The sequence below is a fragment of the Gobio gobio genome (assembly GCF_949357685.1).
Source record: "Gobio gobio genome assembly, chromosome: 20".
In the NCBI taxonomy this organism is placed as follows: domain Eukaryota; kingdom Metazoa; phylum Chordata; class Actinopteri; order Cypriniformes; family Gobionidae; genus Gobio; species Gobio gobio.
Genome location: NC_137113.1, coordinates 44,266,686 through 44,281,455, shown reverse-complemented (window position 1 = coordinate 44,281,455; position 14,770 = coordinate 44,266,686).

Below are 14,770 nucleotides of genomic sequence, written 5' to 3'. Positions count from 1 at the left end.
CTAGTAACTATAAATGATCCATAATTACATGCAACTACCCCTAAACCAAACCCTAACCCTATAGTAAGTACATGTAGTTATTTAATATTACGCAGTTCTTAAATGTATAACTACACTGTAACAAAGACACCTTAAAATAAAGTGTAACTGATTGTTTCGTTTGTTTATTTTTGAAAGAAGTCCAAACTTACCAAGGCTGCAAAAATACAGTAAAAACAGTAATATTGTGAAATATTATTACAATTAAAAATAACTGTTTACAATTTGATATGTTAAAATGTAATTTATTCCTGTGATCCAAGCTGAATTTTCAGCATCATTACTCGAGTCTACAGTGTCCACCCTTCATAGATTTGTGATACTTCATACTTTTCCGGAAACTGGATACAAATGTTTTTATAGGATTCATTGATGAACAGAAAGTTTAAAAGAACAGCATCTATTTGAAATAGAAATGTTTTGTATCATTTTCAGTTTTGATCAATTTAATGCATCCTAGCTGAATAAAAGTATTTCTGTTTTCCACTCAGGCAACAAAATCGCTTCACTGCTTATCCTTCAAAGAAATAATACAATATTATGCAATCAAATATTTATGCCAATGCCAACATCCCCCCTTGAGGTGTATTCGAATCATATTTTGTATGACTTGCATTTTTAATGTATTTCTGAATAACTATCACATCACTAGCCGTGTTTCCATCACAGATTTGCGCAAAACTTTTGCGGTACTTATATATATATATATGTGTGGATGATTAGGAGGCCATGATGGACAGGGGCCAATGGGCAAATTTGGCCAGGATGCCGGGGTTACACCCCTACTCTTTATCAGAGGACATCCTGGGATTTTTTAATGACCACAGAGAGTCAGGGCCTCGGTTTAACGTCTCATCCATTGGACGAGAAGGCGGTTTGCATAACTGGGGCTAGTCCTCTGGGTGTTTCTCCCTTATATCTGCTTCAAGGTCTTGATAAATTGTGCCATTTTTTTGTTTAGCATCCAGTATTCCTGTAAATTCTGTTGTCTTTTAATAAAGAACTCGTCTTCTGTCCAAACATACCATGTCATCTTTAACTCTTTCCCCGCCAAACAGAATTTTCTGGGTTTCCGTGTTTTCACTGTTAGACGCTAGGGGGCGCTATTATGCATCTTCTGAATGAGTGCAGAATCTCCTGATCAAAACACAGGCGAAGAAGACGCAAAAAAACAAGCGATCGTATGTAAGCAGATGCATATGTAAAATAACGTGATCATCAACATTAAACAGCATATAAATCAAAACTGCCTAATGTTACTGAATGAAATGTTAACCCAGGACGAGCTACAGGACTGTGTAAGCATTAGGGGTAGTGACTCGATCTACTCCATCTGTTTGATCATCGCTCTGAATCTGATCTGGATGTAGTCTTTGACAAAAACGTGATTTTCTCAGCTTTTGTTCAAAACGTAGCTTTTTTTATGAAACTTACCCATATTTAAGTGTTGATAAAAAAGGAATGCATGAAACTAGAATAAAACGTTTTATTTAAAAAAAAAAAAAATTTGTTTAAAAGAAGAGGGTCTGCTCTTTCTTTTGATATATTGCATACTCAGATATTCATACAACAAAATATTCTATGGGCCATTACATTTTTGTGAAAATAATCAAAAACCCTGGCGGTGGCTGGCAATTTTTTTGCAAAATTAGGCACGTTTCCATTAACCTTCAAATTGTGCAAATTGAAATTGCGAATTGAAAATACGCCCAATGGAAACGATTGAAAAAACAAAAACACGTTTTTACGCTTGCAATGAGGTAGCCTGAATGCCAGCCGAATTTAGCCCTGCCCACAACATTTGAAGATGGGAAGTTCAGTCTGGACTTGATCCGTTGTGGAGCAACTATGCCCGAACAGAAGCTGTTCGGACCAATCAAATTGTCAGGGCTGGCTTTAGATGATGATGGACAGATGATAAACAGTAATGTAATCATCCACGTCACCAAAGAGCGCTTGGGTTGAATTTGTTCTAATCCTAAACAGATAACTTGTTCGTATATGCATTCACCATTACTATTTCTTTCAGAAATGATGATTGTGTTGGTAAGTACTCCTTGTATCCTTAAATTCTTTTTTACAATACCGGCCAACATCATTTACACTCCCTACTTCCAGCGTGCGTGCAGACAGGGATGCCAAGTTTTCCCACCCAATTGCTACTCAAAACTAGCCCAAAACAAGCCCAATAGCTTTAAAAAAATGGCGTTTGGGGGGTAAAATATCAGTTTTTTTGGCAGCGTTGCCTGGGTTCCTGGGTCTAAATATCACATAATTGGGGTCGCTTCAACCCGGGGACATGGAAAAACAGCCCGCGGGAAAACCTGGCAGCACTGTGTACAGTTGAGTTCTGTTGACATTTGACAACTAACGTTATGTGTCGCTCTGTTGCTCTGATTGTTGTAGGTCTATCCAATTGAGGTCTTTCCTGGTTCGGTTGAAACACGCCCCATAATCACAGCCCAACGGAGCAGTATCAGACTCATATTCTGACTAGAATTGAATATGACATTGTCAGCAATGAGGTGGTTTTTCAGGCTATTCGGAAAATGAGATTTTCGCAAAACTGCAATGGAAACATTGATCATTCTTTACAGATGACGAGAAGACGAGACAGAGGAACGAGAAGACGAAGACGAAGAGCCAGAAGACGAGACAGAGTTCTTCATTAAACGTATAAAAGACAATAGAATTACAGGAATACTAGACTCTAAACTAAGAAATGCCACATTATCATGAAGAGCTTGAAGCAGATGTGAGGGAGAAACACCCACAAACACCTCATACGTGACCGCTCACAAGTGTAAGGTGCTTTCCTTGCCATTAATGCCTGATAACACACCTACGTCTCCGATTAAAAATAATGGCTAGTGCGGTGGCTGGGATATACATAAACCAATATCCGTGGCATACTTTTTGGAATGGCTTATCGTGAGAGAAAAAAAAAAAGTTTTAGTCGCATAACATTGGTTAATGGAAATCGCAAAAGCTTTTTATCGACATTTAGAAAATATCATTTAGAGAAAGTTTTGCGCAAATATTTAATGGAAACGTGGCTACTGACGTGTTTCCATTGGGCGTATTTTCAATACGCAATTTCAATTTGCGCAAATTGAATTGTAATGGAAATGCGGCTACTGACATGCATTCTGAAGTTTGCCTTCGCCTCTGCTGCCTCACATGCTTTCAGAGTTCAGGAGAACAGAACTTTAAACGACATCAGCTGTCACAGAAATCCATTGTTGACTGAATATTATGAAATGCATTAATCATTCAGTCCATCTGTTCTTTCAGACCCCCTTGTGGCTCAAATCATTACACCGCTCTCATTAAATACCAGTTTAATTTTCACTTTTACTGTCCAGGGATTCCAAATTAAATCCTCACATTGTTGGGAGCAAATAAGGTAATGAGCTAATTGTCATAGAATAAAGCAATCAGGAAGGCTACAGAACACGATGACGGACAGATTATCAAGCATAATTACCATTTTTTGTCATTTAATAATGTAATAACAGTGTTTTCAAACAGACACACTTTCCATCACATTGTGATCTGCTGCTAGAGCTCTTCTCACAACTGACCAGTGTTGGGGATTGGTCAATTTTATTTATTTTGCATTACTCCCTAAAAAATAACTAATTGCATGGTTTATCTAAAGTCATCTTTCTCATAATTGCGAATTTCTTTCCAAGAATTGCGACTTTCTTTCCCAGAATTGCGACTTTCCTTCTCAGAATTGTGACTTTCCTTCCCAGAATTGTGACTTTATTTCCCAGAATTGCGACTTTATTTCTCAGAATTGCGACTTTATTTCTCAGAATTGCGACTTTATTTCTTAGAATTGCGACTATTTCTCAGAATTGCAATTTTCCTTCTCGGAATTGCAATTTTTCTTCTCAGAATTGCGACTTTCTTTCTTGGAATTGCGACTTTACTTCTTAGAATTGCGACTATTTCTCAGAATTGCAATTTTCCTTCTCAGAATTGCAGTTTTCCTTCTCGGAATTGCGACTTTCTTTCTTGGAATTGCGACTATTTCTCAGAATTGCAATTTTCCTTCTCAGAATTGCAATTTTCTTTCTCAGAATTGCGACTTTCTTTCCCAGAATTACAACTTTCTTTCTCGGAATTGCAACTTTCTTTCCCAGAATTGTGACTTTATTTTTCAGAATTGTGACTTTATTTTTCAGAATTGTGACTTTATTTCTCAGAATTGCGACTTTCTTTCCCAGAATTGCGACTTTCTTTCTCAGAATTGCAACTTTCTTTCCCAGAATTGCGACTTTCCTTCTCAGAATTGCGACTTTCCTTCTCAGAATTGCGACTTTCTTTCCAGGAATTGCGACTTTCTTTCCAGGAATTGCGACTTTCTTTCTTAGAATTGCGACTTTATTTCTCAGAATTCAAATTTTCCTTCTCGGAAATGCAATTTTCCTTCTCAGAATTGCGACTTTCTTTCTTGGAATTGCGACTTTCTTTCCCGGAATTGCGACTTTCTTTCTCAGAATTGCGACTTTCTTTCTCAGAATTTCGACTTTATTTCCCAGAATTGCAACTTTCTTTCTCAGAATTGTGACTTAATTTCTCAGCGACTTTATAACTCGCAACTATAGAAAATATAGACATTTAAAAATATATATATATGTATCCTATATTTAGAGTTTTAAAAAAAAATGTTTTTTTATAAAATCGAATTCAAAATATTAAGAAAAACTATATAAAATTATCCAAAAATAACAGTGGTTATTCTACACCTTATGTTACAGCTACTCTGGGATATTCAGCTCTTTAACAAATGTTTTGGAGAGACTTCAGAAAAGATAGTGAGCTTTGCCAAGAAGGTACAGAGAGCCACCTGCCTTCTTAATAACCTCTCAAACCCTTTTTTTAAAACATCCCACCATCTTTAATTTTCTAAAGAGCATCTCAGAGGGGGGAAGAAAAGATACATTTACAAAACAGTCATCTCGCAGAACAGAAGATCCTTCAAAGCCAATATTTGAGCTCATCAAACAGTAACATAAAAGACACAAGCATCACTGTTGTCTTCCGGCACGTCGCACACGTCTCATCACATAATGCTGCGCTTTGCAGATCTGTCATTATTTTGACTTATTCCCTCTCCCAAGGACGCAGAGCGTCTGTAAGATACATGGAAATCACTTTGACACTGAATGGCAGCATCAGATGCTTTCATGTAGGAAATCACCCTATCAGCTGACTGTCAGTGGGTGGAAGCCCACACAACTACACTTTTATTTATGTTTCTAAAAACACACAGGGTCCTCCGCTTCAATATAAGTGCTAGTCGCTTCACGCGTTATCAAGAGCAATTCTCCCTGACGATCAAACCATTTCAGAGTTATTTTGGGGGTGGGTGAGAAGAGACATCACAGAAAGAGTTACACAGCATTGGGGGCCTCAATTCCCATAAATCCCACCACACAAGCATGGCAACAGTAGCTGCATAGCAACTGGTTGCTAAAGAGACGCAAAAGGCAAGCCGCCGAAGGGTTGACTTGCTTACTTGGCAAGTGAGCCGTGCAAAAACGGAATTCCCGAGTGACTGGTAAAAGGCTCAGGTTGCTATGGTGACCTCATGGAAGTGATGGAGCTCTGGCATGTGCTTCCTCCACATGATACAGGATTGCAATAGACACATTTGCTCTGCCATGAATAAACCGGGCCAACAAGACGCTTGAAACATTGCAACTAATTGATTGGCCAAAAATCTGGTAGAGAAGATGATTCATGCACACACACATATATATAATATATATATATATATAATATATATATATATATATATATATATATATATATATATATAGATAGCTACTTTTTCTTTTCTTTAAGCAAAAGTTGGTGATACTGTGAAACTTTTAATTTTCTCCCATTTTGGTAAAAAAAAAAAACGTACAAGTTTTTTATTAAAATATTAAATAAATACGTCAAAAATAGTTCATTCTCATATAATAAGTAAAAGCATTTCTTAATTATTATTAAAAAAAAAAATTTTTTATATCCAGGAATAATGAATAGAAAAAACACTTGGGGTTACTTGACTGTAACCCTGTTCCCTGATAAAGCGGAACGAGATGCTGCATAAGCTTATGCATATGGGAAATGTCTTTGACATAACCAGCTGTGAAAATAGTGTGAAAACACGTCAATGAAATTGACCCGGAGTTATTTATAGCCTCGGCCGGTGACGTCATAGGCGCACCTGCTGCACGAGGCTATAAATAGATGAGCTTCAGCTGGAGCAAACCAGATCTTCTTTGTTTGAAGACCAGTCCTGAAGCATCATCAGCACGGCCTAGCAATGCAGCATCTCGTTCCGCTTTATCAGGGAACAGGGTTACAGTCAAGTAACCCCAAGTGTTCCCTTTCAAAAGCTACACTCAATGCTGCATAAGCTTATGCAAATGGGAACGAGAATACCCACGCCGCCGTGCTTGATGGTGCCTGGACCCCTTATGGTTGTGTAGGTGTGCACAAGAACGCAAGAAGCCTCAGGCATTAGCCTGTGATGTTGACTCAAGGACATGAGAGCCCAGAGTGGCATGAGCATCCAAGCTATAAAGTCTTAAGAATGTGTGCGGAGAGGACCAACCTGCCGCATCACAAACACTTTGTAAGGGAGCACCCCTTGCTAACGCAGTAGAAGAGGCGACTCCCCTGGTGGAGTGAGCCCGTAATCCTATAGGTGAAGCTTGACCGCGCACCTCATAGGCAAGAGCAGTAGCATCCCTGACCCAATGTGACATTGTTTGATGGTGGCAGAACCTCTGTTACGGCCCCCATGGCAAACAAACAGTTGCTCTGACTTACGCCACTGGCTAGTGCGGTGGACGTAGGCCTAAAGAGCATGGACTGGACACAGTCTATGAAGTTTCTCCTGATCCGGCGTTGTGAACGGCAGAGGGCAGAAGGTTTCAAGAGTGACAGGATGTACAGTCGACAAAGGAACCTTAGGCAGGTAGTCAGGGTGGGGATGCAACATCACTTTCACCAAACCTGGGGCAAAGTCTAAGCAGGATGGCGATATTGACAGAGCCTGCATGTCCCCAATTCTTTTCAGAGAAGTTATAGCCATAAGAAAAAACATCTTTAGAGTCAGAAGTTCGTCAGACGCTGATTCTAGAAGTTCAAAGGGGGTCTCAACCAGACCCTCAAGGGCTAAAACTAAGTCCCATGAAGGGATCTTGGCTCTTAATGGAGGCCACAACTGCCTGGCACAACAAAGTGAGCAGGCAGAAGATGCCTCCCAAGCGGCACCCCATCCACCAGGGCATGGCAAGCCAAAAGAGCGGCCACATAAACCCTGAGAGTGGAGGGGCAAGCTAATGTTTCGAAGGGGGTCTCAACCAGACCCTCGAGGACTAAAGCTAAGTCCCATGAAGGGATCTTGGTTCTAACAGGTGGCCTCAACTGCCTACGCCACGAATGAAGCGAGCGAGTAGAGGATGTCTCCCGAGCGGCACCCCATCCACCAAGGCGTGGCAAGCCGAAAGAGCGGCCACATGAACCCTGAGAGTGGAGGGGCAGGTGCCTGATGGCAACTTTTCTTGCAGAAAATCCAGAACTGAAGTTACCTGGCAGTTGACTGAATCTACATTGTGTCGTACACCACCTTTCAAAGACACCCCATTTATTAGCATAAACTTTCCGAGTGGAGGAAGCTCTAGCACTTAGGATGGTCTCAATAACTGCAGGCGAAAGCCCCGTGTCCCTCAGTTGGTGCCCTTCAGGGGCCAAACATGAAGGTCCCACAGGTCGGGCCTGGAATGGAATATCGTGCCCTCTGCCTGAGACAGAAGGTCCCTCCTCGCCGGAATCGCCCAAGGCGAGCCGTTGAGGAGAGACACTATCTCCGAGAACCAAACCCTGTTCGACCAACGCAGCGCTAAAGATAAGATGCAAAACCCTTGTTGGCGAACCCCGGCAAGAACTCCCAGGAGCAGAGCGACTGGAATGAGGGCATACAGACGCATTTTGGGCCATGTATGAACCATCACATCCAGACCCAACGGGGCTGGGTGACAGAGAGAAGCAGGGACATTGCGCTGTCTGAGAAGAGGCGAAGAGGTCCACTCCCTGTGGTCAGCTCTGTAAAATCTGATCCAGATCTGCTTGACTACTTCAGGGTGGAGTTTCCACCCCCCCCATCTGTAACTCTGTCTGGACAGTAAATCTGCTCCCACATTCAACCGCCCTTGAATGTACACTGCTCGAGTGACAGGAACTTGTTCTGAGCCCAGAGAAAAATCTGTCTCGCTATTCTGATAGTGAGCACAGACCCCCCTGGTGATTATATATGAGATATTTAGCTGTACTGTCCACCCGCACTAGGACATGACAGCCCCTCAATTGGGGGAGAAAGTATTTCAGGGCCAGAAATACAGCCGTCAACTCGAGGCAGTTGATGTGCCAACTGAGTTGATGACCCTCCCATTCCCGTTGGGCTGGACGACCACTTAAGGCCGCACCCCAGCCCGTCAGGGAAGCGTCCGTCGTTAGCAACTTGCGACGACAAGGTACGCCTAGAGTTAGTACCACATAGTTAGTGTACGAAGCCACATGGCGCGCCACTTTATTTGCCTGAGGATTGGCCCTAAGTCCTCTGGCTTTGAGCCACAACTGAAACGGTCTTATGTGCAACAACCCCAAAGGGAAACCCGTGGATGCTGATGCCATTAGACCTAACACTCTGGTGCTGAAGATCAGTAAGATCTTGGTCTAGCCTGACTTTGCTCAGGGAATACTGAATGGTCTTGATTCAAGCAGGAAACCATTGTGCCCACCTTGTGACCAAAAACCGAACAAACCCTAGATAAGTCGTTCTCTGGGCAGGAGAAAGAACACTTTTCTTGGTGTTGAGTCTCAACCCTAGAGAAACTAGATGAGCCAACACACTGTGTTGAAGCACCATCTCATGTGATTGTGCTAATTTTAGCAATCGCCTCTGTAATTCAAAATTTGAATGCCCCGGAATCCCAATGGAGCCGGTAATACATCCATACATTTTGTATACGTGCGGTTACAAGGTTAGCCAAATGGAAGACCCGAAATTGGTAAGCTTTTGCCCCCAAGAGCGAACCTCAGGAACTTCCTGTGTTGTGGCAGACTTTATATGCGAATACATGCGTCCTTCGGATCAATCGTGCCGAATCCAATCACAATGTTGAATATGCGACACGACCGCCTTCACTGTAACATCTTGACCTTGAGTACTTTAACTGCTTCACGGTTTAAGACTCGAAGATCTGAGATTGGACACCCCCCCCCCCCACCCTACTGGGGACCAGGAAGTAACTGCTGTCACTTGTCACACAAGACAGCCATAGTGTGTAGCGCAGCACCAGCCTGTCCCTTTATATTTATTATTCTTATATAAATCATATACAATATATATTCCATATAAAATAATATATTATATATATATAATTCATATATATAAGCTTTGCTCACGACAGCCGACGTTTATTTTCTACATGGCTTTGTGGGGAGGTATGTCTCTTTAATGAAAATGCAGACCCAGGCGAGAGATAGCTCGTGAGCGTCTCCCACCTGGGGTATTCTCACATATCCACGCGATTTCGCACCCATGATAGTCGAAAATGTCGAAGTCAAGGGTACATAAACACGTGAAGTAAATGCTTTCTAGACAGAAACCTCAAGCTCACTGCGTTCGGGGATCTCTCATTCACGGTACCAGACAAACTGTCCTGGCCACCGCGCGAACAACCACCTCGATAAATTCCTCGTATGGATTCACCATCATGTGAGGAATTCGTCTGCTCGAGGTCCGCGGACCCAGAGATTCATCATCATTCCCCGCGCGAGCCGAAGAAACGCCGGAGCGCGCTTCGGGATCACGCGGGGAAACATGCATTTGGTGAGCGAGCAAGCGAAAGGGATGGACCCGTCTCTTGCTCGTCAACAAACCCATTCGAGAGCTCCGAACACGGGTGCGGACTGAAAGTAGCCCAGACGAGCATAAAGCATTCTAACTGTAAAGGCTTGCAATGCTCGCACACGTCTGACTCAATGCAGCGACCGCATGCTCTTCCCCAAACACACACAGCAATAAACGTGCGCATCCAGTTCTATTTGAAAGAGAACATGGATATACAGCGTTTTACTCTGCTGACTCGTTTCCAACTGATTAGATTTAACTAGAACTCTTTCCACTAATGTTTCTTTGTAACAGAGATGAGAAAGAGAGAGAAAAATCTGCACACTGCCATGTTGAAAACTAACTCCTAACAAAGATCTCAAGTTGAGTCTTGAAAGAGAGAGAGAGATTTTTTTTTTTTTTTTTTCAGAGACTTTGTAACACACCATAACACAGAGTTGGTCTGAAAACAAAAAGATCTGGTTTGCTCCAGCTGAAGCTCATCTATTTATAGCCTCGTGCAGCAGGTGCGCCTATGACGTCACCGGCCGAGGCTATAAATACCTCCGGGTCAATTTCATTGACGTGTTTTCACACTATTTTCACAGCTGGTTATGTCAAAGACATTTCCCATTTGCATAAGCTTATGCAGCATTGAGTGTAGCTTTTGAAAGGGAACAACATTTTTATACTTATTTAAAAATGAATACAAATTGTTTATATTCTGGATTAATTAGAAAAATAATAGCACTTCTTAATTTCTTTTTAAAAAATAAATAAGAATGGTTTATATTCTGGATTAATTAATAGAAAATAAATAAAAGCACTTCCTAATTTCTATTTTTAACATAAATAAGAATTGTTTATATTCTGGAATAATTAATAGAAAACAACATCTTTATACTTATTTAAAAATGAATAAAAAAAATATATATTCTGGATTAATTCGAAAAATAATAGCACTTCTTAATTTATTTTTAAAAAATAAATAAGAATTGTTTATATTCTTGAGTAATTAATAGAAAATAAATAAAAGAACATCTTAATTTCTACATTAAACAAATAAAAATGGTTTATATTCTGGAGTAATTAATAGAAAACAAATAACCCCTTCTTAATTCATATTTTTAAAATAATTTATATTCCGGATTAATTAATAGAAAATAAATAAAAACACTTCTTAATTTCTATTCTAAACATAAATAAGAATTGTTTATATTCTTGATTAATTAATAGAAAACAACATCTTTATACTTATTTAAAAATAAATAAGATTTTTTTTTTAATTCTGGATTAATTAATAGAAAATAAATAAAAGCACTTCTTAATTTGTATATTGAACAAACATTTTCTTATATTCTGGAGTAATTAATAGAAAATTAATAAATACTTCTTAATTCATATTTTTAAAACATTTTTATATTCTGGAGTAATTCATAGGAAATAAATAAAAGCACTTAATTTCTTTTTTTAAAAGAATTGTTTATATTCTGGATTAAATAATAGAAAATAATAAATAGGGACTTCTTAATTCATATTTTTAAAAGCATTATTTACATTATGGATTAATGAATAGAAAACAAAAAAATTACATCTTTATTCTCATTTAAAAATAAATAAGAATTGTTTAAAATATTTTTTTCTGGATTAATTAATAGAAAATAAATGTCTTAATTTCTTTTCTTTTTTTATAAATAAAATTTGTTTATATTCTGTATGAATTAATATATAATAAAAGCCTTTTTCTAGATAAATGGTGTTGTGAGTATTGTTAAACTGGAATCACTGTAACATTCACAAAAACAAGGTAAAAAGCAGCATCTGGTTCCCATGGAGAAATGCTATGAAACTAAATAAACCACTTTTAATGTCACCTTAGCTCCTAACGTCCAAAAGTGATGTGATATCATGGAATCTTTGAAGTACAGCCTAGTCTCTAATTGATCTGGCTTATGTTGAGTAAAAAGTAATAAATAATATCAGACATATGGACCCGTGTTCCCAAGCCTCTCTGTTCCCCAGCCAAACTGAAACACATCCACCAGGACTGGATCCAGACCAAAAGTGTGGGAAAATGTTTAGAAGAACTTTTTTCTTAGACGTTTATCTAATTTCTAAACACCCTGAATTATTATGACAAATCCTCCAATAATAAAACTGCTTTGGAGCAGCAGTCATATATAAAAGATTTAAATTCTGGTCCATTATTTAGAAAATATACAAAGTTTTAGTCCACATAATTAAAGTTGTGGGCAGACAAGATCATTTTCATCCAGAGTATAGCTTTCGTCCCTCATTTGCTTGAAATGTTACACAAGAGTAAGGCGGTGTATCTCCAACACCAAAAAAAGCCAAATGACAGGACAGCTCTTTAGAGACACGATTACACTAAAACCTGCTCCAGGATGATAATTGCCACTGTTGTCTCACTGGGTCATATTTTAAGGTGAGGTCTAGAGAGACACCAAACAGAAATGCTAAATAATGACTGTTTGAAAGTTTCAAGCACTCTCCCCCTCTGCCATTGCTCACCCCAAAGTCACATCACCGCTGGAGCCACCAGTAAGTGCGTTTAATGCACTTTAAAAGATGAATTTCAGACTAAAGCAATAATTCATCTTACTTATGTAAGCATATTTATGCAATATTCTATGCCGTTATATATTATAAACAGTGAGAAGTGTGTTCACACACAAAAAAAAATCCAACTGGAAAAAGGACACAACCCAAATGATGTCCTTAATTAAAAAAATAAAAAAAGAACTCTGCATCTGAAATTGTAGTTAGTTGTAGTTAGTCCAAATACACGGTATTTGAAAAACAGTAGATGAAAAGTTCCCAGATGATCTTCTACTCCTGCCAAAACTCTGAAATATGCATACGATGGATACTTTACTATCCCACCCATGAGACCGCGGGAGAGGATTTATGAATGGCAGTGAAGCAACTGATGCTGGTAGGTCACATGATAATGACAACATGGCGGATATAGTACATCTGAATTTCATTCATGCTACCCATATTCATACTATATAGAACACACTTTTTAAAAATTTTTAAAGAAAAAAAAAATTACGTTTGGGTACACTTTATTTTATGGTGTCACTGTTACAGTGTAATTATATATTTAAGTACTGAATAATAGTATTTAACTGCATGTACTTACTATAGGGTTATGGTTGGATTAGTGTTTGGTTGAAGTGTAATTATGCATAATTTACTGTTATTACTAGAGCCCGACCGATATGGGGTTTTGGGTACTGATGCCGATACTGATATTAGGGAGTAAAAATACAGTAGTCTGATATCGATATGTTGGCCGATATTATTTATGTGTATATTATAGTACAGTACCAGCTAAAAGTTTGGACACACTTTCCCATTGATGCATCTAAACTTTTGACTGGTACTGTATATATAATACAGTTTGTACATGACATACATACGGAGGGAGAACAAGTACTTGATACACTGCCGATTTTGCTGGTCTTTCCTACAAAGCATGTAGAGGTCTGTCATTTTTATCTCTTCAACTGTGAGTGACGGAATCTAAAACAAAAATCCAGAAAATCACATTGTAGGATTTTTAAGTAATGCATTTGCATTTTATTGCATGACATAAGTATTTGATTAGGGTTGGGTACCGAAAAGCGGTGTAGGGTTTTTAAGTAATGAATTTGCATTTTATTGCATGACATAAGTATTTGATACATCAGAAAAGCAGAACTTAATATTTGGTACGGAAACATTTGTTTGCAATTACAGAGATCATACGTTTCCTGTAGTTCTTGACCATGTTTGCACACACTGCAGCAGGGATTTTGGCCCACTTCTCCATACAGACCTCCTCCAGATCCTTCAGGTTTCAGGGCTGTCGCTGGGCAATACAGACTTTCAGCTCCCTCCAAAGATTTTCTATGGGTTCAGGTTTGGAGACTGGCTAGGCCACTCCAGGACCTTGTAGGGTTGGGAGAAAAGGTTGATGCATCGATGCATCGTGATTCGTTATCCAACGATTCAGAATCGATTCTCAAAAATTCAGAATCGATTCTGTGTTCAATTCAAACGCCCACTTCACCACTGTGAGCGCGCGCGCGGTCACCGGCCAAACAGAAAAACCTGTTGATAGGCGAACGTTCGTATGCTGGTGAATTGGCTTCGTTTTAGATAAAATGGACAAACTACGACCTGCTCAGGGGCGTCACACCCAGGGGGACACTTTTCCCGGTGAGAGGGTTCAACACCTGCACGTTTTATGCAGTTTTTCCGGAGTTTTGCACAAACGCCTTACAGTAGTCGCTCCTCCGTTTCTCTGGCCGCTCTGTGTCTGCGCTCGCTGCGGCTGCCTTCCCATTTCAAAAATGTATTTTGCTTATTGAATGATACAAGCATTTCTAAATTAAGTTCATATTTCCAACAAACGAAATTGAGCCAAAATAACGAAGTGGTGCTCAAGTAGGCTATAAGGTGCTTTACTTGCCATTAGTGCTTAATAACACTCCTATATCTCCGATGCGGTGGCCGGGACATAAACAACATCCGTGGTATAATTTTTGGAATGACTTATCGAATATTGCTGAACTACTGCACAATGTTTCAAACGAATGGAAAATTCTGAACAAAGACTTGTGATTCGCTAAATGTCTCCAACATGACTGTTGCAGCTCGGCAAGTTTTCTCATGTGAGATGTTATGCGCACACACTGAATTTGGCTTCTCAGTCAGCGCTAAAGTTGTTTTCCTTCTGCATTAGCCTATGTTTTAAAGATATTTTTTGTGGCTCTAAGCAAAGTAAACTTTTTTTTTGCTTTTAAAGACATTTTTTGT